The sequence below is a fragment of the Elephas maximus genome, chromosome 8 (genome assembly GCF_024166365.1).
Source record: "Elephas maximus indicus isolate mEleMax1 chromosome 8, mEleMax1 primary haplotype, whole genome shotgun sequence".
NCBI lineage: Eukaryota > Metazoa > Chordata > Mammalia > Proboscidea > Elephantidae > Elephas > Elephas maximus.
Window position 1 is genome coordinate 84,743,077 of NC_064826.1, and position 9,509 is coordinate 84,752,585.

Genomic DNA, 9,509 nt, shown 5'->3' on the forward strand with positions numbered 1-9,509 from the left:
AAGCAACATTTACTTATCAAGCCCAGTGATAAATGAAGTTCTGGCCCAAGTCCATCTCACAGTGGATACGATTGTTCTGTCACCACTCTTTATTTCTACACTCCCTAAGTACATATAATTGGGTAGATATGCTTAGAAACCAGGGCTTCCAACCAGTTCATTCTAGTTCAAACCCCTGCTAAGAATTTGCATTTCACCCCAAATATAGTGAATTAGAATCTACATTTTAACAAGATCCCCAGGTGAAGAATCAATATATTGGGGGTGGAAATGCAAATTCTGGAATGAACCAGTTTGAAGCCCTGTCTTAGTCAACTAGCGCTGCTATAACAGAAATACCACAAGTGGATGGCTTTAACAAGAAGAAATTTATTTTCCCAGTCCAGTAGGCTAGAAGTCTGAATTCAGGGCACGGGCTCCAGGGAAAGGCTTTCTCTCTCTTTTGGCTCTGAAGGAAGGTCCTTGTGATGCATCAGTATTCCCTTGGTCTGGAAGCATCTCAGTGCAGGAACCTCAGGTCCAAAGGATGAGTTCTGCTCCCGGCACTGCTTTCTTGGTGGTATGAGGTCCCCAACTCTCTGCTTGCTTCCTTTCCTTTTATCTATTGCAGGCCACACCTCAGGGAAACCCCCTTTATGTTGGAAACACAAAATTACAATCACAAAATGGAGGACAACCACACAATACTGGGAATCATGGCCCAGCCAAACTGATACATTTTTTGGGGGACATAATTCAATCCATGACAAGCCCTGATAGAAACTGACAGAATCCATGGACCTATGCTGATACCTCTTGTTTCTTGCCCCAGGACTTCTCTCATGCTGCAGGCTTGGAACAGAGTTACTGCTCTAGGTGTCTCCCTGACCAATGGGTCGTGTAGACAGAAAATAAGTAAGGGCAGAAAACTTGAGTGACACTATTAACTAACTTGAACTAACTGACATTTATAGGACTCTCTAGCCAATAACAACAGAATATGCATTCTAATTTTTAGTGCGTGAGGAACATTTACTAAGATTGATCACATTCTAGGCCATAAAACTTATCTCAATAAGATGAAGATGATTCAGATCCTACAAAGTATGTTTTCTGACTATAATGGAATTATTCTGACTAAAATTGAATTAAATTAAATAACATATCTAGAAAATCTCCAAATGTTTGGAAATTTTATAGCACATTATCTAACTCATATACCAAAGAAAAGTATTTTAATTTAATGGAAATAAAACCAACACTGCAATATTTCTGGGATGCAGCTACAGCAGTGCTTAGAGGGAAACTTATAGCATCAAATGCTTATATCAGAAAACAAAGATCTCAATTCAATCATCTCAGTAAGAAACTAGAAAAAGGAGAGCAAATGAATCGTAAAGTAAAAGATCAGAACGGAAATCGTTGAAATAGAAAAGCGATAAAATCAATAAAACCAAAGGTGTTTCTTTAAAGATCAATAAAGTTGATAAATCTCTAGCCATGCTGATGAGCAAACATAAATAAATAAAGAAATAGGTAAAATAGACACACATTACCAATATCAGAAATGAGAAAGCTGACACCACTATAGGGAATATTATGAACAACTTTATCCCAATGAATCTGACAACTTAAATGGACAAATTCCTTGAAAGACAAACTATCAAACTGTTGATCTGATTAGACAATATGTATTAGAGAAATTGAATTTGTAGTTAAAAATGTTCCCAATAAAGAAAACTCCAGGCCCAGATGGCTGTACTGTGAATTTTACCAAGTATTTAAAGAAGAAATAATAACCAATTCTATACATATTTTTTCAGAAAATTAGAGTTGGGAATTCTTTCCAACTCATTCTATGCAGCCAGGATTACTTTGATAGCAAAACCTGACAAAGACATTACCAGAAAAGAAAACTTCAGACCAATATCACTCTTGAACATACATGCAAAATTTCTTAACATAATTTTAGCAAATTTAATACAATATATAAAAACAGTACTATATTATTATATTATTAAAAAAAAGGGTTTATCTCAGGAATGCGAGGTTGGTTTAACATTTGAAAATAAATCAATGTAATTCACCATATTAATAAACTAAAAAAGAAGAACCAAATGACCATCTAATAGATACAGAAGTATATGACAAAATTCAACATGCATTCTTGATAAAAACTATCAGGAAACTGGGAATAGAAGCTAACTTCTTTAATCTGATAAACGGCATGTACTAAAAACTCACAGCTAACACCATACTTAATGGTGAAGGGCGAATGCTTTTCTTCTCAGATCAGGAACATGGCAAGGATGTTTGTTCTCATCACTTCTATTCAACATTGTACTGGAGATTCTACTCACTCCAATAAAACAAGATAAAAGAAATAAAAGGCACCCAGATTGAAAAGGAAGTAAAACAGTCTTTACTTGCATATGCCATGAGCATTTATGCAGATAATTCTGTTTAATCTACAAAAAACTATCACTAGAAATAAGTGAATTTAGCAAGGATGCAGTAAACAGGATCAATATACAAAATTGTATTTCTATATTTTTTATATATTAGCAACAACCAACCAGAAAATGAAATTAATAATACCGTTTGCACAAAAAATGAAATACTTAGAGATAAATCAGACAAAAGATGTGAAACCTTTACACAGAAAAATACAAAACAGTGCCAGCATAAATAAAAGGAAACCTAAAGAAATGGAGATGCATACTGTGTTCATGGATCCAAAAATACAATATTAAGATGTCATTTCTCCCCTCAAGTTGATCTGTGGGTTTAATGCAATCTCAATCAAAATCTCAGCAGACTGTGTGTATGTATATATGTGTGTAGAAATTGAAAAGGTGACTTTAAAATCACAGAAAATTGCAAAGCTAAAACAACTTTGAAAAAGAAAGTTGGAGGGCTTATAGTACATGTCTTCGAGACTTATTATAAAGTACAATAATCAAGACAGTGTGGTACTAGTGTAAATAAAGCAAATAGATTAATGTAATAGAATAGAGAAACCAGAAATAAATCTGCACATATATGGTCAATTGATCTTTGACAATGTTGCAAAGACAACTCAATGGAGAAAGGATAATGTTTATAACAAATGGTGCTAGAAAAGTTGGATAGCCATATGCAAAAAAGTGAAATTTGATTCACAGTCACATCTTATACAAAAAATTAACTAAAAAAGATTATAGACCTAAATGTAAATCCTAAATACAGAAAATTTCTGGAAGAAAATATATGAGAAAACTTTTGTGAACTGGGTAGCAAGAGATAGATAAAACACAAAAGCATGATCCATAAAAGACAAAATTGATAAATTGGACTTCATCAAAATTAAAAATGTTCACTCTTTGAAATACTCTTTTTAAGGGATGAAAAGCCAGTCTGGGAGAAAATTTTGCAAATATGAAGAAGTTGTATCCACAGTATATAAAGAACTGTCAAGCACTCAATAAGAAAACAATCCATTAAAAAAAAAAAAAGGAAAAAAAAAAAAGATTTGAATAGATACTTCACCTAAGAAGATATATAGATGAAAAATAAACATATGAAAAGATGCTCAACATTTTTAGACAATAGGAAAATGCAAATTAAAACCACTATACATAAATGTCTAAACTTAAAAACACTGATTTATCAAGTAATGGTGGCAATATGGAGGAACTAGGACTCTCAAACACTGCTATTGGGAATATAAAATAATAAACTATGAAACAGTCTGGCAGTTTCTTAAGAAGTTAAACTCATACCTACTACATAGCCCAGGCATTCCACTCCTAGGTATTTACCCAAGAGAAATGAAAGCGTGTGTTACAGAGAAAAACTTCAACACTATTTCAGGTTAAAACAATTGCAATTGGGGAACTATGTAGCCCATTGAAAACAGAACCAGGTAGTCCAGAGTGGTTCCGTTATACAAATATTTTTATGGGGTAAAAAGATGAACCAAACCATAAGGAGGGCAATTACAGGGAAATCAATGAATACTGTAATAATCACACTCTGATTGTTGTTGTTGTTAGGTGCCGTTGAGTCAGTTCCGACTCATAGCGACCCTATGCACAACAGAACCAAACACTGCCTGGTCCTGAGCCATCCTCACAATTGTTATGCTTGAGCTCATTGTTGCAGTCACAGTGTCAATCCACCTTGTTGAGGGTCTTCCTCTTTTCAGCTGACCCTGTACTCTGCCAACCACGATGTCCTTCTCCAGGGACTGATGGATCCCTCCTGACAACATGTCCAAAGTATGTAAGATGCAGTCTTGCCATCCTTGCTTCTAAGGAGCATTCTGGCTGTACTTCTTCTAGGACAGATTTGTTCATTCTTTTGGCAGTCTGTGGGTATATTCAATATTCTTTGCCAACACCACAATTCAAAGGCATCAATTCTTTGGTCTTCCTTATTCATTGTCCAGTTTTCACATGCATATGATGCGATTGAAAATACCATGGCTTGGGTCAGGCGCACCTTAGTCTTCAAGGTGACATCTTTGCTCTTCAACACTTTAAAGAGGTCCTTTGCAGCAGATTTACCCATTGCAATGTGTCTTTTGAGTTCTTGACTGCTGCTTCCATGGCTGTTGATTGTGGATCCAAGTAAAATGAAATCCTTGACAACTTCAATCTTTTCTCCGTTTATCATGATGTTGCTCATTGGTCCAGTTGTGAGGATCTTTGTTTTCTTTATGTTGAGGTGCAATCCATACTGAAGGCTGTGGTCTTTGATCTGATTGGTTACCGATTATTAATAGTTTTAGTGATTACAGATAGTTTCACAGGATGCTGAGATCATGGTCACAAGATACTTACATGTATTTTGTCTATCTTGAAAAATACCTTGTTGACAACAGCACTCAGACCGCACTCTTCCTGAGTATGTGCATTTTGAGGGATGCACTTGGTCACTTGGTCAAGAGCCCTCAGCTTATAGTTTCACATCCTGGTTTTGCCCGCTGAGAAAAAAAAATGTTTTTCTCAAAAACATAGCTGTTAGTCTAGAAATCCAGTTTAAGATTAGATAGCATGGTGAGCAAATTATGCCTCTATCTTGTTGACTGCACTAGAAGTTTTCTTTTCCTGAGACACATAAGTCCATACAAAGACTTGTACACATTTGATCATAGTAGCTTTATTTTGAACTAACCCCGAACTAGAAAAAATCCAAATGTCTATCAAAAGGTGGATAAACAAATTGTGATACATCCAAACAATGGAAAAGTATTCAGCAATAAAAAGCAAAAAACTACTGATATGTATGACAAAATGGATGAATCTCAAAATAATTATGGTGAGTGAAAGAAGCCAGACCAAAAAATCAATATCAAGTTCTGGAAAATGCAAACTAATGTGTTGTTGTTAGGTGCCATCGAGTCGGTTCCGACTCAACGACCCTATGCACAACAGAACGAAACAATGCCCGGTCCTGCACCATCCTTATAACTGTTGTTATGCTTGAGCTCATTGTTGCAGCCACGGTGTCAGTCCACCTTGTTGAGGGTCTTCCTCTTTTCCGCTGACCCTGTACTCTGCCAAGCATGATGTCCTTCTCCAGGGACTCATCCCTCCTGACAACATGTCCAAGGTAGGTAAGACGCAGTCTCGCCATCCTTGCTTCTAAGGAGCATTCTGGTTGTACCTCTTCTAAGACAGATTTGTTTGTTCTTTTGGCAGTCCATGGTATTTTCTTCACCAACACCACAATTCAGAGGCGTCAACCCTTCTTCGGTCTTCCCTATTCACTGTCCAGCTTTCACATGCATATGATGTGATTGAAAATACCATGGCGTGGGTCAGGTGCACCTTAGTTTTCAGGGTGACATCTTTGCTCTTCAACACTTTGAAGAGGCCCTTTGCAGCAGATTTACCCAAATGCAACGTGTCTTGATTTCTTGACTGCTGATTCCATGGCTGTTGATTGTGGATCCAAGTAAAATGAAATCCTTGACAACTTCAATCTTTTCTTGGTTTATCATGATGGTGCTCATTGGTCCAGTTGTGAGGATTTTTGTTTTCTTTATGTTGAGCTGCAGTCCATTACTGAAGGCTGTGGTCTTTGAGCTTCGTTAGTAAGTACTTCAAGTCCTCTTCACTTTTAGCAAGCAAGGTTGTGTTATCTGCGTAACGCAGGTTGTTAATGAATCTTCCTCCAATCTTGATGCCCCGTTCTTCTTCATATAGTCCAGCTTCTTTGATTATTTGTTCAGCATACAGATTAAATAGGTATGGTGAAAGAATACCACCCTGACACACACCTTTCCTGACTTGAAACCAATCAGTACCCCCTTGTTCTGTCCGAACAACTGCCTCTTGATCTATGTAAAGGTTCCTCATGAGCACAATTAAGTGTTCCAGAATTCCCATTCTTCGCAGTGTTATCCATAGTTTGTTATGATCCACACAGTCAAATGCCTTTGCATAATCAATAAAACACAGGTAAACATCCTTCTGGTATTCTCTGCTTTCAGCCACAATCCATCTGACATCAGCAATGATATCCCTGGTTCCATGTCCTCTTCTGAAACCGGCCTGAATTTCTGGCAGTTCCCTGTCGATATACTGCTGCAGCCGCTTTTGAATGATCTCCAAAATTTCGCTTGAGTGTGATATTAATGATATTGTTCTATAATTTCCACATTGAGTTGGATCACCTTTCTTGGGAATAGGCATAAATATGGATCTCTTCCAATCAGTGGGCCAGGAAGCTGTCTTCCATATTTCTTGGCATAGATGAGTGAGCACCTCCAGCGCTGCATCTGTTTTTTGAAACATCTCAATTGATATTCTATCAATTCCTGGAGACTTGCTTCTTGCCAATGCCTTCAGAGCAGCTTGGACTTCTTCAGTACCATCGGTTCCTGATCATATGCCACCTCTTGAAATGGTTGAATATCAACTAATTCTTTTTGGTATAATGACTCTGCGTATTCCTTCTTTTGATGCTTCCTGCGTCGTTTAATATTTTCCCCCATGGAATCCTTCACTATTGCAACTCAAGGCTTGAATTTTTTCTTCAGTTCTTTCAGCTTGAGAAACGCTGAGCGTGTTCTTCCCTTTTGGTTTTCCATCTCCAGCTTTTTGCACGTCATTATAATACTTTATTTTTTCTTCTCGAGAGGTCCTTGGAAATCTTTATGTTCAGTTCTTTTACTTCATCAATTCTTCCCTTTGCTTTAGCTGCCTGACACTCAAGACCAAGTTTCAGAGTCTCCTCTGACATCCACCTTGGTCTTTTCTTTCCTGTCTTTTCAGTGACCTCTTGCTTTCTTCATGGATGTGATGTCCTTGATGTCATTCCACAACTCGTCTGGTCCTCGGTCACTAGTGTTCAATGCGTCAAATGTATTCTTGAGATGGTCTCTAAATTCAGGTGGGATATACTCAAGGTCATATTTTGGCTCTTGTGGACTTGCTCTGATTTTCTTCAGTTTCAGCCTGAACTTGCATATGAGCAATTGATGGTCTGTTCCACAGTCGGCCCCTGGCCTTGTTCTGAGTGATACTGAGCTTTTCCATTGTCTCTTTCCACAGATGTAGTCAATTTGATTTCTGTGTGTCCCATCTGGCGAGGTCCATGTGTATAGTTGCTGTTTACGTTGGTGAAAGAAGGTATTTGCAATGAAGAAGTAATTGGTCTTGCAAAAGTCTATCATATGATCTCTGGCATTGTTTCTATCACCAAGGCCATATTTTCCAACTACTGATCCTTCTTCGTTTCCAACTTTTGCATTTCAATCGCCAGTAATTATCAATGCATCTTGATTGCATGTTCGATCAATTTCAGACTGCAGTAGCTGATAAAAATCTTCTATTTCTTCGTCTTTGGCCCTAGTGGTTGGTGTGCAAATTTGAATAACAGTCATATTAACTGGTCTTCCTATCACTGACAGCGTCGTACTTCAGGATAGATCTTGAAACGTTCTTTTTGACGATGAATGCTACACCATTCCTCTTCGAGTTGTCATTCCCAGCATAGTAGACTATATGATTGTCCGATTCAAAATGGCCAATAACAGTCCATTTCAGCTTACTAATGCCTAGGATATCGATGTATATGTATTCCATTTCATTTTTGACGATTTCCAATTTTCCTAGATTCATACTTCGTACATTCCAGGTTTGAGTATTAATGGATGTTTGCAGCTGTTTCTTCTCATTTTGAGTCATGCCACATCAGGAAATGAAGGTCCTGAAAGCTTTTCTCCATCCATGTCATTAAGGTCAACTCTACTTTGAGGAGGCAGCTTTTCCCCAGTCATCTTTTGAGTGCCTTCCAACCTGGGGGGCACATCTTCCAGCACTATATCAGAGAATGTTCCACTCCTATTCATAAGGTTTTCACGGGCTAATGCTTTTCAGAAGTAGACTGCCCGGTCCTTCTTCCTAGTCTTTGTCTGGATGCTCAGCTGAAACCTGTCCTCCATGGATGACCCTGCTGGTATTTGAATACCGGTGGCATAGCACACAAGCCCCCACAGTACAAGAAACTGACAGGCACATGGGGGAAAACTAATGTATGGTGATAGAAAACATATCAGTGGTTACTTTGGGGGGGGCAGGTATTACAAAGGAGCATGAGTTAACTTTTGGGAATGACGGAAATGTTTGTCTTGATTGTGGGGATAATTTTCACTTGTATATACATATGGCTGCTCTTATAAAATTTCAACTTTGAATATGTGCAGTTTATTATATATTAATTATACCTCAATCAGGCTTTAAAAAATTAGAGAGAGTTCTCACTTGAGCAAGGTATGCCACAAAGTCTAATATCTGCATAGAAGTGGACAGCGAAGATACAGTTTTTTCCCCCCATGTTAATGTGAGAAAAGCTGCAATGCTAGAGAGCGATGTTGATGCTTATGGGCTGAGAAATGCTGGCTTATAAAGTTACTAAACTGAAAAACTACTTAGCACTTACAAATGTCAATTTCCCCTTTCCAACTTGTAAAAGGAATGTTGGGTATCTTCTAATTAAGCTGTTTTAAAATTAAAATCAACGTGAGCCAATTCGTAAAGACAACAAAATCCACTCCATTGGCCTACGTCATTATTTGAAGCCTTGTGGAAGGAGCCCTGATGGCACACTGGTTACTCCTTCCGCTGCTAACCAAACGGTCAGCAGTTCGAATTCACCAGCCGCTCCTTGGAAACCCTACGGGGCAATTCTACGCTGCCCTATAGGGTTGCCGTGAGTCGCAAACAACTCCAAAGGAAAGGGTTTTGTAGAACGAACTGTCCTCAGCCGCACGAGACCTCGGTGCTGGGCTCTCTGCTTGCGGTGAGGGCACCAGCGAGCGCCTAGCCCCGCCCCTGCTTAGCCTTAAGCACGAGGTCTCGGCGGCCACGTGAGCGAGGCAGAGGCTGCCGCCAAACCCGGATGATCGCGCAGGCTCGTGTGCGCAAGCGCAGCGTGCGCCTGAGCCCCAAACGCCAGGGAGCGTGCGGTAAGGGTCTGCACGTGCGCGACAGCCGGGTGAGCTCTTGTCGCAGTGGCGGGCGGAGGGCTGAGGGCCTAGC